General features: G+C 41.5%; 1 protein-coding gene across 1 annotated transcript in view; it reads right to left on the bottom strand.

Moving 5' to 3' along the window:
* Positions 1-394: 394 nt before the first annotated feature.
* Positions 395-16,742, bottom strand: part of SMYD1 (SET and MYND domain containing 1) — a 227,527-nt gene continuing 211,179 nt past the window's right edge. The window contains exon 11 of the transcript XR_008379513.1: positions 395-412. The gene's annotated coding sequence lies outside the window, so the exon portion shown is untranslated. The remainder of the gene's footprint in view (positions 413-16,742) is intronic.

Raw genomic sequence — 16,742 nt, 5'->3', positions numbered from 1 at the left:
GCGCGCCTGTAGTCCCAGCTACTCAGGAGGCTGAGGCAAGAGAATCACCTAAGCCCAGGAACTATGTGAGGCCACAGCACTCTACCAAGGGTGGTAGAGTAAGACTCTGTCTCTACAAGAAAAAAAAAAAAGATTATATTATTGGCACAGAGAGATAATTCGACTTCCTCTTTTCCAATTTAGATGCCCTTTATTTCTTTTCTTGCCTGATTTCTCTGGCTAGGACTTCTAGTACTATCGTGAATAGAATTGATGACAGTGGGCACCCTTGTCTTGTTCCAATACTTTAAGGGAGTGCTTTTTTTCTTTTTTTTGAGACCGAGTCTCACTATGTCACGCTCGGTAGAGTGCCATGGCATTACAGCTCACAGCAACCTCCAACTCTTGGGCTCAAGTGATTCTCTTGCCTCACCTCCCAAGTAGCCGGGACCACAGGTGCTTGCCCCAACACCCGGCCATTTTTTTTTTTTTTTGGTTGCAGTTGTCATTGTTGTTTAGCAGGCCTGAGCCAGACTGGAATCCACCACCTTTGGTTTATGTGGCTGGAGCCCTTCTCACTGAGCTACGTGTGCCGAGCCTGGGAAATGCTTTTAACTTTCTCCCATTCAGTATGATATTGACTATGGGTTTGTCATGTGAAACTTATTAATTTTTATTAATTTTCTTTTTTTTTTGTAGAGACAGAGTTTCACTTTATTGGCCTCAGTAGAGTGCCGTGGCATCACACAGCTCACAGCAACCTCCAACTCCTGGGCTTAGGCGATTCTCCTGCCTCAGGCTCCCGAGTAGCTGGGACTACAGGCGCCTGCCACAACGCCCGGCTATTTTTTTGTTGCAGTTTGGCCGGGGCTGGGTTTGAACCCGCCACCCTTGGTATATGGGGCCGGCGCCCTCCTCACTGAGCCACAGGCGCCGCCCTTCTTTTTTTTTTTTGAGACAGGGTCTCGCTATTTTGCCCAGGCTGGAGTGCAGTGGTTATTCACAGGTGCCATCCCACTACTGATCAGCCAGGGAGTTTTGATCTGCTTCGTTTCTGACCTGGGCAGGTTCACCCTCCTTAGGCAATCTGGAAAACTTACTAATTTGAGGTTTGTTCCTTCTATGCCTAGTTTATTGAGGGCTTTTATCATGAAGGGATGCTAGGTTTTATCAAATAGTTTTCATGCATCTATTGAAGTGATCATATGGTGTTTGTTTTTAATTCTGTTTATGTGGTGAATCACATTTATTTATTTGTATATTTTGAGACATCCTTGCATCCCTGGGATGAAACCTACTTGATTGTAATGAATTCTCTTTTTGATGTGCTGTTGGATTTGGTTTTCTAGTATTTTGTTGAAGTTTTTGCATCTGTGTTCATCAGGGATATTAGTCTTTGTTTTTGCTGCAGTATACAACAAAAATTGACATCTGTACTTGAAAAATTAAATATATAATTTTGTGATAAATCAAGCCCCATTTTATATTAATTTCTAGCATAAGCAAGTTAAAACAAGTACTATGGGTTGATGTAAAACTTCCAGGAGGAAAAACTTAAAATTAGACAGTTTAGTCATTATATTTCCTCCTCACTTATACTATAATACTCAGCTAGAAAACCTTGTTCCAGTTTTAAGATGCCAGAATCCTATAGGAGCATAGGTAGGGGACCTCTCCTCCAAGGTCAAGAATTGAGTAGCAAATGAGTTGGTGATATGGAGAAGGAAGCTTAAATAGATCTTTAAAACAAAGTGAGGAAAGACAGGGCAGCACCTGTGGTTCAGTGAGTAGGGTACTGGCCCCATATACCAAGGGTGGCAGGTTCGAACCCAGCCCCAGCCAAACTGCAACAAAAAATAGCCAGCGTTGTGGCGGGCACCTGTAGTCCCAGCTACTTGGGAGGCTGAGGCAAGAGAATCACCTAAACCCAGGAGTTGGAGGTTGCTGTGAGCTGTGACGCCATAGCACTCTATTGAGGGCGATAAAGTGAGATTGTGTCTCTAAAAAAAAGAAAAAAAAGTAAGGAAAGGCAAACCACTCAATTTTTTTTTTTTTTTGAGACAGAGTCTCACTTTGTCACATTTGGTAGAGTGCTATGGCACCATAGCTCACAGCAACCTCAAACTCTTGGGCTCAAGTGATTCTCTTGTCTCAGTCACCCAAGTAGTTGGGACCTAGGCACCCACCACAATGCCCAGCTATTTTTAGAGATTGGGTCTTGCTCTTGCTCAGGCTGGTCTGAGCAATCCACACCTCGGCCTCCCAGAGTGCTGGGGTTACAAGTGTGAGCCACCATGCCCGGCCCCAAACCACTCAATTTTTAAAAAAGATTTGAATGGACGTTTCTCCATGAGTGACCAATAAGCACACACAAAGATACTCCATGTTATTGGTCATCAAGAAAATGCAAACCATAGGGTGGCACCTGTGGCTCAAGGAGTAGGGCACCGGTCCCATATGCCAGAGGTGGTGGGTTCAAACCCAGCCCTGGCCAAAAAGCACAAAAAAAAAAAAAAAAAAAAGAAAAGAAAATGCAAACCATAATAAGATACCACTTTACACTTTCTAGGATGGCTATCATCAAAAAGAGAGACAATAATAAATGTTGACAAGAAAGTGATCAATTAGAAAACACATACATTGCTGGTGAAACTGTAAAATAGTGCAGCCACTTTGAAAAATATTTGTCACTTTCTCAAATTATTAAACATAGAGTTACCTTATGAATAGCAATTCCAATCATAGATACATACCTAAGAGAATTGATAATATATGTCTGCAAAAAATCTTCTGTGCAAACATTTATAGCAGCATTATTTATTTATTTATTTATTTTTAATTAATTAATTATTTTTTTTTGAGACAGAGCCTCAAGCTGTCACCCTGGGTGGAATGCCATGGCATCACGGCTCACAGCAACTTCCAACTCCTGGGCTTAAGTGATTCTCCTGCCTCTGCCTCCCAAGTAGCTGGGACTACAGGCGCCCACCACAATGCCCAGCTATTTTTTGGTTGCAGCCGTCATTGTTGTTTGGCGGGCCCAGGCTGGATTTGAACCCTCCAGCTCAGGTGTATGTGTTTGGCGCCTCAGCCACTTGAGCCACAGGCGCTGAGCCCATGTAGCAGCATTATTTAAATAGCCACAAAGAAGAAGCAACCTAAATTTTCACCAACCATTTCATTTTTAGGAATTTTTTGTAAGAAAATGAGTGGGAATACAGATTTCTGCAAAGATGCTCACTTCCCACTGTTTATAATAGCAAAAATATATAATAGGAACATTAATAAGAGATTAGATAATAATTCGTGGACCATCCATAGGATGGAATGCCATGTGGCTATGGAAAAGTATGGTGTCTGGCTGGGCACGGTGGCTCACACCTATAATCCTAGCACATTGGGAGGCCAAGGTGGATGGATTGTTTGAGCTCAGGATTTCGAGACTAGCCTGAGCAAGAGTGAGATGTTCATTTCTAAAAATAGCCGGGCATTGTGGTGGCACCTGTAGTTTCAGCTACTCAGGAGGCTGAGGCAAGACAATCGCTTCAGCCCACGAGTTTGAGGTTGCTGTGAGCTATGACACCATGGCACTCAACCCCAGGGTAACTGACTGATACTCTGTCTCAAAAAAAAGAAAGAAAAGAAAAAGTATGGTGTCAATGTATACTTAATATTATTATTTTTATTTTTATTTTCTGGCCAGGCTCTAACCCGCCATTCTCAGTGTATGTGGCCAGTACCCTAACCACTGAGCTACAGGCGCTGACCCTATACTTCATAGTATTGAGAAATGATTATCCTCTGTGTAAATCAAGAGATTACAAAACAATATGTGATATTTGATCCCAATATTGTAAAAAGCCAAATATTCATTTAAAAAGCATTGGAATGCTTAGAGTGGTGGCTCACACCTATAATCCCAGCACTTTGGGAGGCTAAGGCAAGGGATTGCTTGAGCTCAGGAGTTCAAATTTACAGTGCTATGTTCAGGCCACTGCACTTTTACCTAGGCAACAAAGTGAGACCCTGTCTCAAACAAAAATCCTACCTAATGAGTACAATAAACACTATCTGGTTGATGGGCATATTTATAACCCTGACTCAAGCATAACAAAATCAATATATATAACCAAAAATATTTGTATCCCCATAATATTTTGAGAAAAAACCCAAACCCAAACCAAGAAAGGACACAGACTATTACTAACAGTGATAATCTCTGCATGGTGAGTTTATGTGATTTTAATTCCTGGTTATGTATTTATTCCAGACTTCTACAACGAATACCTGTTATTTCCTAATTTGAAAAACCCTAAGTGTGTTGTTAAAAAACAATTTTTTGATATCGTATACTCAGATAGATGCTATATTGGTGTACTGTGTTTAGTCTAATGTATATTCCCAAAATTTTGTGTATGCTTTTTGTTCAAGTGGTATTTTCATTGGCCCACCATACTCTACTATGTAAAGGCATAATCTAAGACCTTTTGTAGTGTGAATAATCTTTTTCAATATGTCTATAGTTTATCTGATTCAAAAATTAATATTTTCTAGCCTGGTGTAATCCAAGAGTTTGAGAGGACAAGAAGCGGGGAATCGCTTGAGACCAAGAGTTTAATTAAGATCCAATCTAGGCAACATAGTGGGAGACCCCTCTCTATAAAACAATTTAAAAGTTATCCAGGTATTGTGGCACGTTTCTATAACCTTAGCTACTCAGGAGGCAGAGGTGGGAGCATCACAGAAGCCCAGGAATTCCAGCTTCAGTGAGCTATGATTGTACCACTGCACTCTAGAGAAATGATACACTGCACTCCAGCCTGGATGACAGAGCAAGACTCAATCTCAAAAAAAAAAAAAAAAGATTTTCATAATGATTTTTCTAAAATGGAGCCCTTCTCCATTCTGTGTGTTCTTGGTGGTTATAGTGTGTTTCCCATCCATTGTCTAAGCCAGGTTTTTGGTGTCTGTCTCAGGAAATGGTTTAAGAAAGGGGTCTAGTTAAAGACGGGGTCAAAGGACTCGGAATCCCGTAGGCAGTACCTCATTCAAGCCAGTGCAGAAAATCAGGTGTGCCAATTCTTTATCTGTACTCACTTCTTATTACCTTGGCTTTAACGTCCTGGAGACCTAGCCTTCTCCTGGACCCCCTTACCACGAGCTATTACAATTTCACTGGGAAAGATGTCTAGAAAAGGCACCTTAGCAGAATAACAATAATGATAATAAGAATAATAAAGGTTGAGATACACTGCCCTAAGAGGTCCTGAACAAATGTGAGAGAACTAGTGGAAGAAACCAGGGATGGCTTGATAGAGGTAAAATTTTAAGAGGTACTTGACATTGAAAAGGGTTTCGGTTGTTGAAAATTAGGGGAGAAAGTCTTTCTCAGTGGACGGCATGGATGGATGGGATTATGGAGGTAGGAAAGGAGCTGGCCTCCAGATAAAACAGTAAATAGGCCACTTCCAGTAGAGCAGAGGCCCAAAGCAGCGAATGTGAGAAACTTCCCCAGGAAGTGCAGACTATTTCATATACACATAAAATATCTTCTCAACTCAACCTTTTCTTTTCCTTCTTTATAGCTTCAGCTTCCCAAGGGTCCATATAGTAGCCAGGTTTTTGGAAATTGAATTAGGAAAATTTTGGCTTTGACCTCACCTTGTTAATTAGCATTCCACCCCACCTCCCCATGGGGTGCTCATTTTCCCCATGGGTGCTCAGGGTCTCTGGAAGAACAGCCCAAGGTGATCAGTGTATCATTTCTCTAGTCAGGGGCCCTCAAACTTTTTAAACAGGGGGCCAGTTCACTGTCCCTCAGACCGTTGGAGGGCCGGACTATGGTTTAAAAAACAAACTATGAACAAATTCCTATGCACACTGCACATATCTTATTTTGAAGTAAAAAAACAAAATGGGAACAAATACAATCATGCCGCCTCATGTGGCCTGCAGTTTGAGGACCCCTGCAGGCTGTGTGTCATTGTTACTCACGTGTGAGACTATTGCAACATACGCTTTTCTAGAAAAGGAAGATGCTACCTGGGAGAGGAGATCAGAGCCGCGCTGGGGCTGGGAAACCTGGGCTGAGACAGGTTTGTGCACTCATTGAGATCTGGCTGGGGTTGTCAATAATCTCTGCTATGCAAATGAGCAAAAAAAACTGTCTTGTCTAGACCAGAAATCAGAACTCAGTGGGAGGTCGCTGAAGGGTGTGGTGCAGCTGGAAACAGAAAAATTCATTTCATCTGGCCTCGAATAGAACAGGATATTCATCAGACTAGCTCCAGGGAGGCAGGTAACAACACAGAGCCCAGAGGCCAAAAAGTTGCTACAAGAGAGTCCAAGACCAAGTGCTCACGGTTCCTGTCAGGCAAATGAGGGCTGGGAATTAGATATCCAGCACCAGGAAAAAAATTTGCACTCTGCATATTTATTTTTAGTGATGCTTTCTATTTCATATATTTCCCCTTGGAAATAATTGAACTTTTGGCAGGTCTCAAATGCTACCTGGCAACCATGCTGTTCTTCCCTACTCCACTCCGTTTCCCACCCTTGAAGAGGACCATTCTACTTCTCTCTCTGTAAAGTTCCTCATCTGCGGCCTTGATCTTCTTGCTGAGGGAGCAGGAAAACAGAAATTACCAGCTGCAGCAGCCATATACTCTGCTTACCCACTTGTTGCCTAATATTTCCTGTCGAAAGCCAATTCTAATTGTACACTAGAGCCTGTCTTGTTACTTAAGGACAAGCCTCCAGCTGGCCTTCCCTCTCTTTACAACATCATTTCTCACCTGCTCTGTATCACCCCAGTCAAGTTCAAACACATGTTATTTCTCCCATTTTAAACAATGGTGACAACACATATCTCTTAACTGTCAGTGCATTTCTTTGTTCCCTTTTGTGGAAAACTCTTCAAAAAGAGTTATTATTGTTCACTTTCCTAAGTCCAGTGGTTGAGTCCTTATCCTCATCCTATTGGACCTACTGGCAAAAGATGCCTCAGTTTCTGCTCCCCACTCCTTGGCTTCTGGGACCCGCATTGTTTCCTTCTACTCTCCTCTCACTGGCTGCCTCTCAGGCCCCCCAGGCACTCCCTCTCCTCCTTTTCCTCTCCATAGAAGAGGATGTGTTTCTCTTCTGTTGCTGTTGTACCAAACTGCCACAAACTTGCTGGCTTAAAAAATACAAATGTATTGTCTTGCAGTTCTGGAGGTCAAGAGTCTAAAATGGGTCTCACTGGGCTGAAAATCAAGGTGTTGACAGGGCTGCATTCCCTCCTGGAGGCTCTTGGGGACAATCCATTTCCTTGCCTTTTCCAGCTCCCAGAGGCCACCTGCATTCCTTGGCTCTAGGGCCCCTTCCACCATCTCAAAAGCCAGCAACGATGCGTCTTCCTAACTTTTCTTCCACCTTCACAGACTTCTCTGACCATAGCCAGCAAGCATCTTCTGCTTTTTTTTTTTCTTTTTTTTTTGAAACAGTGCCTCAAGCTGTCACCCTGGGTAGAGTGCCGTGGCATTACAGCTCACAGCAACCTCCAACTCCTGGGCTCAAGCAATTCTCCTGCTTCTGCTTCCCAAGTAGCTGGGACTACAGGCGCCCACCACAACACCTGGTTATTTTTTGGTTGCAGCCATCATTGTTTTTTTTTTTTTTTTTTTTTTTTTGTAGAGACAGAGTCTCGCCCTCGGTAGAGTGCCATGGCCTCACACAGCTCACAGCAACCTCCAACTCCTGAGCTTAAGCGATTCTCTTGCCTCAGCCTCCCAATTAGCTGGAACTACAGGCGCCCGCCACAACGCCTGCAGTTTGGCCGGGGCCGGGTTTGAACCCGCCACCCTCAGTATATGGGGCCGGCGCCTTACCAACTGAGCCACAGGCGCCGCCCTGCAGCCATCATTGTTGTTTGGTGGGCCCAGGCTGGATTCGAACCCACCAGCCCAGGTGTATATGGCTGGCACCTTAGCCTCTTGAGCCACAGGGGCCGAGCAGTATCTTCTGCTTTTAAGGACTCACATAAGTTGAGCCCGTCTGGATAGTCCAGAATAATCTCTCCATCTATAAATCCTCAGACTTCATCACATCTGCAAAGTTCCTTCTGCCACATATGGTAACACAGTAACAGGTTCTGGGGTTTGGACATCTTTGGGAGCCAATATTCTGCTTGCCACAGAGGACCACTGAGGATTAGTCTTCTTTTTCTTGTTTATATTCACTCCCTGAAGATATCTTCCAGACCAATGGATAGCACTTGTTGTTGACTCCCAAATTTATGTCTCCAGGCCTTTGCTCTCTCCCAAACTCCAAATTTCTGTATTCCCCTAGTTATAAGACATCTCTTAATAGCTGCCTAATAAGTCACAAACTCAATCTGTCCAAAACCAAATGCCTGATCTTCCCCCTAGGCTCACACCCTCCAGTCTTCTCCATTCCTGTGAATGGCCACTCTCAACTTTCAATTGTGCTATCCAACAAGCTTGGAATTATCTTTGACTCCTCTCTTTTTTTCTCACAAACCTCATCCCGTACATCAGGAAGTCTTATCCCTACCTTAAAAATGTAATCAGATTGCTTCAAAATAATCCAGTGTGTTTTGGGGTGGAGAGGAGAGGGAAGAGGGCATTTAACTGAACAGGATTGCTCTTATTCTGGTTAACTGTTGAAGCTCATTATGTTATACTGTTATCTCCCCCTTGTGCATGTCTGAAATTTTCCATAATACAATGTTTTAAATTGCATTTACCATTGAACCAACCCAGCAATCGCATTCCTTTGGAATCAGTCCCATATTAGTAAAAACAATAGGACATAATAATACGTATACAATGGATGTTTACTAGAGCATTGTTTTCAGAGGCAAAAATAGTGAAAATGAGGTGAATACCTATCAATATAGATATACAAGGATACTTTACTTCATTGCACATTGCTGATATCATGTCTTTTACAAATTGAAGATTTGTGGCAACCTTAGCTGGACAGACGCTTTTGTTTACTTTCTGTCTCTGTGTCACATTTTGATAATTCTCACAATATTTCAAACTTTTTTTTTTGAGACAGAGCCCCAAGCTGTCACCCTGGGTAGAGTGCCATGGCATCCCAGCTCACAGCAACCTCCAACTTCTGGGCTCAAGCGAGTCTCCTGTCTCTGCCTCCCAAGTAGCTGGGACTACAGGCGTCCGCCACAACGCCTGGCTATTTTTTGGTTGCAGTTTGGCCGGGGCTGGGTTTGAACCCGCCACCTTCAGTATATGGGGCCGGCACCCTACCCACTGAGCCACAGGCACCACCCAATATTTCAAACTTTTTCATTATTATTATGTTTGTCATGGTGATCAGTGGTTTTTGGTGTTACTATCATGATTGTTTTGGGGTTTAATCAATCAATGTGTATGCTCTGACTGTTCTACCAACTGGCTATCCTCCCATCTCTCTACTTCTCTTCAGGCCTCCCTATTCCCAGAGACACAACAATGTTGAAAACAGCTCAATTAATAATCCCGTGATGAGGCGGCGCCTGTGGCTCAGTCGGTAAGGCGCCGGCCCCATATACTGAGGGTTGCGGGTTCAAACCCGGCCCCGGCCAAACTGCAACCAAAAAATAGCTGGGCGTTGTGGCGGGCACCTGTAGTCCCAGCTACTCGGGAGGCTGAGGCAAGAGAATTGCTTAAGCCCAGGAGTTGGAGGTTGCTGTGAGCTGTGTGAGGCCACAGCACTCTACCGAGGGCCATAAAGTGAGACTCTGTCTCTACAAAAAAAAAAAAAAAAAAAAAATTCCATGATGGCCTCTTCAATGCCTATCCTCAAAGAGTCCAAGACAGGCTGACTCTCTTGTCAGGAGCTAATGCACCTGGTGACTTTTAGTTGAGCCAATGCTTATTTACCATTCAAAAAAATCCTAGGGCCCTTAAGAATTATGCTAAATCTATTCTGCCTATGCTCCATACAAATTACTACAAAGCCTGAGCCTGGATGACAGCATTTCTATTTATGGCATGGTTTAATGGATATTTTAAGCCCACTGTTGAGACTTACTGTTCAGAAACAAGATTCCCTGAAAATATTCCTGCTTGGGTTGGCGCCCGTAGCTCAGTGAGTAGGGTGCCAGCCACATACACCGAAGCTGGCAGATTGGAGCCCAGCCTGGGCCTGCCAAGCAACAATGACAACTACAACCCAAAAATAGCCAGGTGTTGTGGTAGGCGCCTGTAGTCCCAGCTACTTGGGAGGCTGAGGCAAGACAATCGCTTAAGCCCAAGAGTTGGAGGTTACTGTGAGCTGTGACACCACAGTACTCTACTGAGGGCGACAGAGTGAGACTCTGTCTCAAAATAAAATGCACCTAAATACCCAGAAGTTCTGGTGGGGATATACAAGGAGATTAATATCATTCTCAGGCCTGCTAACCAGCATCTATTTTGCAGCTCCTGAATCAAGAACTAATTTTGACATTCAAAATTGACATTCAACTCTTACTATTAAAGAAATATATTTTATAAGGCTATAGTTGTCATAGCAATTTCTCTGATGAATCTGGGCAAAGTGAACTGAAAACCTTCTGGAAAGGATTCTGCATTATAGACAGTTAAGAACAACAGTGATTCATTAGAGGTGGTCAAAATACCAACATTAACAGGACCTTGGAAGCAGCTTCTGTTCTGTCTCAGGAGCTTCACTCCAGATTGGGCTCGTTCATGGCCTTCCTGCAAACTCCTGTCTCATGTGTCCCTTGCCTTCCTTCCTCAATTCCCACAGGTCACCGTCTCAGTGAGACCCACAGTGACTTCTCTATTTAGTACAAGAAAAACAAAACTGCCCAGCACCTTTTTGATTCATCTTACCATCCTTTACTTTTCCTTTTGAAATAGCACTCATAATCTGTTATATTACACAAACATAGAATTGACATGTTTGTTGTCTTTCTTCTTCATCAGAATATAAGCTTTTTGAGGGCAGGGATCTTTTTTTTTTTCGGCCGGGGCTGGGTTTGAACCCACCACCTCGGGTCTATGGGGCTGACGCCCTACTCATTGAGCCACAGGCACCACCAGAGGGCAGGGATCTTTTTTCTTTTTTTGTTTTTTTGAGACAGAGTCTCACTCTGTCACCCTGGATAGAGCACTGCGGTGTCATAGCTCACAATAACCTCAAACTCTTGGGCTTGAGTTATCCTCTTGCTGGGACTATAGGCACCCTCCATCATGCCCAGCTAGTTTTTCTATTCTTTATAGAGATGGGGGTTTCGCTCTTGCTCAAGCCGGTCTTGAACTCCTAGGCTCAAGCAATCCACCTGCCTTGGCCTCCCAGAGTACTAGGATCACAGGCATGAGCCACAGATCTTTTTTAAATGGATATCTATTAGGCACCTAGAACAGTGGCACAAGTAAGACTCAGTTAATACCTTCAGTGTTGTGTATACAGATAATCAAGAAGGCAAATACTTTGGCCGGGAACAGTGGCTTCCTGTAATCTTAGTATGCTGAGAGGCCAAGACTGGTAGATAGCTTGAACTCAGGAGTTCAGGATCAGCCTGAGCAAAACTAAGACCTCATCTCTACTAAGAAGAGGAAGAAGAAGATGAAGGCAAAGGTTTTGTTTTGTATTTTTTGTGAGACAGACTCATTTGTTGCCCTGGGTAGAGTGCCATGGCATCATCATAGCTACCAATAACCTCAAACACTTGGGCTCAGCTGATCCTTTTGTCTCAGCTTCTCAAGTAGTTGGAACTACAGATATATGCAACCAAGCCTGTCTAATTTTTCTGTTTTTAGTAGAGACAGGGTCTCGCTCTTGCTCAGTCTGGTCTTGAACTCATGAGCTCAAGCAAGCCACCCACCTCAGCCTCCCAGAGTGCTAGGATTACAGGCATGAACCACCACATTTGGCCAAGAAGGCAAAGGTTTTAATAAAATTTGCACTGAAAATATTTTTAAAAACTTTTTTTTTTTTTTTTTTTTGCTTTTTTTGGCCATGAAGCAATGAAAATTCTTTTTTTTTTTTTTTTTTTTTTTTTTTGAGACAGAGCCTCAAGCTGTTGCCTTTGTTAGAGTGCTATAGCATCACAGCTCACAGCAACCTCCAACTCCTGGGCTTAGGTGATTCTCTTGCCTCAGCCTCCCGAGTAGCTGGGACTACAGGCGCCCACCACAACATCCAGCTATTTTTTGGTTATAGTTGTCATTGTTGTTTCTCAGGCCCGGGCTGGATTTGAACCTGTCAGCTCTGGTGTACGTGGCTGGCACCTTAGCCGCTTGAGCTACAGGCACCGAGCCGAAAATTCTTTCTTGATGAAAATTAATAATGGTGTTATAGTTCTTTTCAAATATTTGGGGAATTATTTTGTTTTCTGAGATGGCATTTTTGATGCAGAAAGCTAAGGTAATCACATCCCTCAATTGAAGAATGCTATCATTGGAAGTTCCTGCAAGTTCCCTCTCTTGTTTGAGCAGTCTGTCCATCTATCCACCCACCCATTCACCCATCCATCTATCTGTCCATCAATCCATCCATCCATCTTTCCCTTCCCTTTATTCATGAACTTTTCTTTCCATTGTCCAGTTCCATTCCTCTTTCCCCATATGCAACTATTTTGATATGTTGGATGTGTGTACGTCTTTTGCATGTGTTCTTGTACAAGGTCCATTTTTTGTGTGTTTTTAAAAACTGTATCTATTTCATGCCATTTCTCTTTTTTTCACTGTTAAGATCTTATCATCTTGCTGTATGCCTATCTGAATTACTGCTTCTAACTGCTTCAGATGTATCTGACGCTAATCCAGTTCTTCACCTCTCAGCTACCACAAGCAATTCCAAACATATGTGAGAATTTTTCTGGGATTCATGTGCAGGTTCAGAACCGCTACATTTTCAGAATGGCTACATCCCTCTATGCGCCCACCAGGTGTCCGTGACAATTTCTAGATCCCTCACCCCCAACAACACCTGGTATTATCCAGATGTTTAATTTTTTTTCTAGTCTAATAGCCAAAAGGTATTTTTCTGGATATGATTCTTTTAATTTACATTTCTCTTATCACTACTAGTTTGACCATCCATTCTCATGATCATTTTTAGTCTTTTGCATTTCCTCTGTTAACCACCTGCTCATAGTCTTTGCACATCTTTCTCCTAGGACTCCTTTATTTTTGTTGTCAATTTGCAGAGATTCTTGCATACTTTAGATAACAGTTTCTTGCTTGTTTTTCAAATATTTTTAATTAATGTTTTTCTTTTTCTTTTTCCCCACCACAGGACTGCAAATTGCATTATTTTAGATATTTACAAAAACATTTATTCAACAGATCACTTGGTCTTTTTTCTGTCCTTAGTTTCTTTCTTTTATTTGAGATAGAGTCATACTTTGCCACCCAGGGTAGAGTGCAGGGGCGTCACAGCTCACAACAACCTCAAACTCTTGGACTCAAGTGATCCTGTTGCCTCATCCTCCCTGGTCTTTGGGACTACAGGTGCCCACCACAGCACCCAGCTATTTTTTAGAGATGGGGTCTTGCTCTAGCTCAGGCTTGTCTTAAACTCATGACCTCAGGCAATCCACCTGTCTCAACCTCCCAGAGTGGGATTACAGACATGAGACACCATGCCTGGCACTTAGTCTTTTTCTTTTTTTTTTTTTTAGAGACAGAGTGTCATTTTATCACCCTTGGTAGAGTGCTGTGGCATCACAGCTCACAGCAACCTCCAGCTCTTGGGCTTAGGCGATTCTCTTGTCTCAGCCTCCCGAGTAGCTGGGACCACAGGCGCCGGCCACAATGCCCAGCTATTTTTTTGTTGCAGTTTGGCCAGGTCTGGGTTCAAACCCACCACCCTCCATATATGGGGCCAGTGCCCTACTCACTGAGCCATAGGCACCACCCCCCACTTAGTCTTTTTCATTGAATAGAAAACTTTTAATTTTGATGTAACCAGATTTATCAGAGTTTGTTTTTGTTTGTTTGTTTTGTTTTGTTTTTGCCTAATGATTTGTGCTTTTATGATTTTGTTTAAAAATGGAGGACAATTTGTTTTTTCAATTTTAAGCTTCTTTTTTTTTACTGTTTGGGATTCATTGAGGGTACAAAGAATTAGGTTACTCTCATTGCATTTGTTAGATAAAGTCCCTCTTATAATTGTGTCCTGCCCCTAGGAGGTGTGCCATACGCTGTGACTCCTTATCCTCCTCCCTCCTCCCCTCTCCCTCATTCCCCTGTCCCCCACCTTGAATTGATCTGAGTTTTTTTCTTATGTGGGTTTGTATTAGACTCTCTACTGGCTTCATGTTAGAATTGAGTACATTGGATTCTTGCCTCTCCATTCTTGTGATACTTTACTAAGAAGGATTCGTTCCAACTCTAAGTTAATTCAAAAAATGTAAAGTCTCCATCTTTTTAATGGCTGAATAGTATTCCATGGTATACATACACCACAGCTTGTTAATCTTTTCCTGGGTTGGTGGGCATTTAGCCCGTTCCACATTTTGGTGATTACAAATTGAGCTGTGATAAACAGTCAAGTGCAAATGTCTTTATGATAAAAGGAGTTTTTTTCTTCTGGGTAGATGCCTAGTAATGGGAATTGCAGAATCAAATAAGAGGTCTGATTTGAGTTCTTTGAGAATTCTCCATACTTCCTTCCAAAAAGGTTTTATTAGTTTGCAGTCCCACCCACAGTGTGAAAGTGTTCCCTTCTCTCCACATCCAAGCCTGCATCTGCAACTTTGAGACTATGTGATGTGGGCCATTCTCACTGGGGTTTAGGTGATATCTCAGGGTAGTTTTGATTTGCATTTCTCTGATGATTAGGGACAATGAGTATTTTTTCATATATTTGTTAGCCATTCACCTGTCTTCTTTAGAGAAGTTTCTATTCATGTCTCTTGCCCAGTGATATATGGGATTATTGGCTCTTTTTTTGTTGATTAATTTGAGTTCCCTATAGATCCTAGTTATCAAGCTGTTGTCCAATTCATAATATGCAAATATCTTTTCCCATTCTGAAGGTTTTCAATTTGCTTTGTTTGTTTCCTTTGCCATACAGAAGCTTTTCAGTTTAATTAGGTCCCATTTGTTTATTTTTGTTGTTGTTGCAATTGCCATGGAAGTCTTTTTCATAAAATTATTTCCCCAGGCTGATATCTCGAAGTAATTTTCCACACTTTCTTCAAGGATTTTTATTGTTTCATGCCTTCAGTTTAAATCTCTTATCTATCTTGAATCAATTTTTATAAGTGATGAGAGGTGTGGGTCCGGTTTTAGTCTTTTACATGTGCTTATCCAGTTCTTCCAGCACCATTTGTTGAATAGGGATTCTTTCCCCCAGTGTATGTTCTTGTTTGGTTTATCAAATATCAGGTGGCTCTAAGATGTTGATTTCATCTCATGGTTTTCTATTGGGTTCCAAATGTCAGTGTCTCTATTTTTGTGCTAATACCATGCTGTTTTAAGCCTTATGGCCTTGTAGTATAGCCAAAAGTCTGGTAGGGTGATACTGCTGGCTTCGTTTTTATTACTAAGAATTGCCTTGGCTATACAGGGTTTTTTTCTGGTTCTCTACCAAACAAGGAATTGTTTTTCCAAATCTTGAAAGTATGATGATGGTATTTTAATGGGGATTGCATTGAATCTGTAGATTGCTTTGGGAAGTATAGACCTTTTGACAATGTTGATTCTAAAACTGAAGACAATTTTATGTCCTAAAGAATTTTATCTTACACATTCCAATTTTTAATCCTGGAGTTCCTGTTTTATGTAGGGACTTTTTCATTTTTTCATATAGTGAGCCAGTTCTTAATCCTGTTTACTAAATAATCCAATTCCCTCATTAATTGGTGGTATTATCTTCATCATTACTAAGTTTCTTTATATACCCAGGTATGTCTAGAGATCTTTCTACTGGCCTTTTAATCTCTGTAAACTTTTGTGCCAGCAGTATGTTGTTTTCATTACTAAGACTTTGTGAGAATAGTTTGGTATTTGCAAATATGAAGTACGACATCTTTAGTCTTCTTTCTTTGAAATCAGCATATATGCTTGTGGGCCAGTCTTTTTCATATGTAACTTCTATTTGCATCAGAATTACATTGCATATTTAGATTAATTAGGGATAAATTGATATCTTTGTAATATTAAGTCAACTTATTCAGGAGCATGGAATCTTTTTTCATAATTTAGATCATTTTTCTATATCCTTCATTAAAGATCTTCATTAGAGAATAATTTAACCAAGTGCATTCGCTTCCCATGTGCTTTTAGATTTTTTTTTTGTCACCATAATATTTTCTTTTTATTATTTTTCTGGTTAGTTATTGCTTGTGTGGAGATGCTACTAATTTTTTGTAAATTAATATTCAATCCAGCAATATTGCTGGCTTCTATTATTAGTTCTAATAGTTTATGCAGCTTATTCTGTGTAAATGATCTTATTATCTGTAAATGATGACAGTTTACTTTTTTTCTCTTTTCAGTTATCACACTTATTATTTATTTTTCTTTTCTTAGAGATGGGAGCAAACTAGCAGAAATCACCTGCAAAAACATCTAAGCTTAATTTGGGGGAGTGGGGGGTGGGACAGAAGAGGTCTTTGACCAGTTCCAATTTATTTAGTCTATCATATATTTTTCTTGTACTATTAATATTTTCACCATTTTATATTTTTCTAGAAATATATTCACTTCCTTGAAGTTTTCAAATTCATATCATTTTCATAGTATTTAAAAAAATTTTTTTCTGGGCTTGGCACCTATAGCACAGTGGATACGGTGCCA

This window comes from Nycticebus coucang, chromosome 4 (assembly GCF_027406575.1).
Source record: "Nycticebus coucang isolate mNycCou1 chromosome 4, mNycCou1.pri, whole genome shotgun sequence".
NCBI classification, from domain to species: Eukaryota; Metazoa; Chordata; class Mammalia; order Primates; family Lorisidae; genus Nycticebus; species Nycticebus coucang.
The sequence above is the reverse complement of the archived record's forward strand: the minus strand, read 5'-3'. Positions and strand labels throughout refer to the sequence as shown.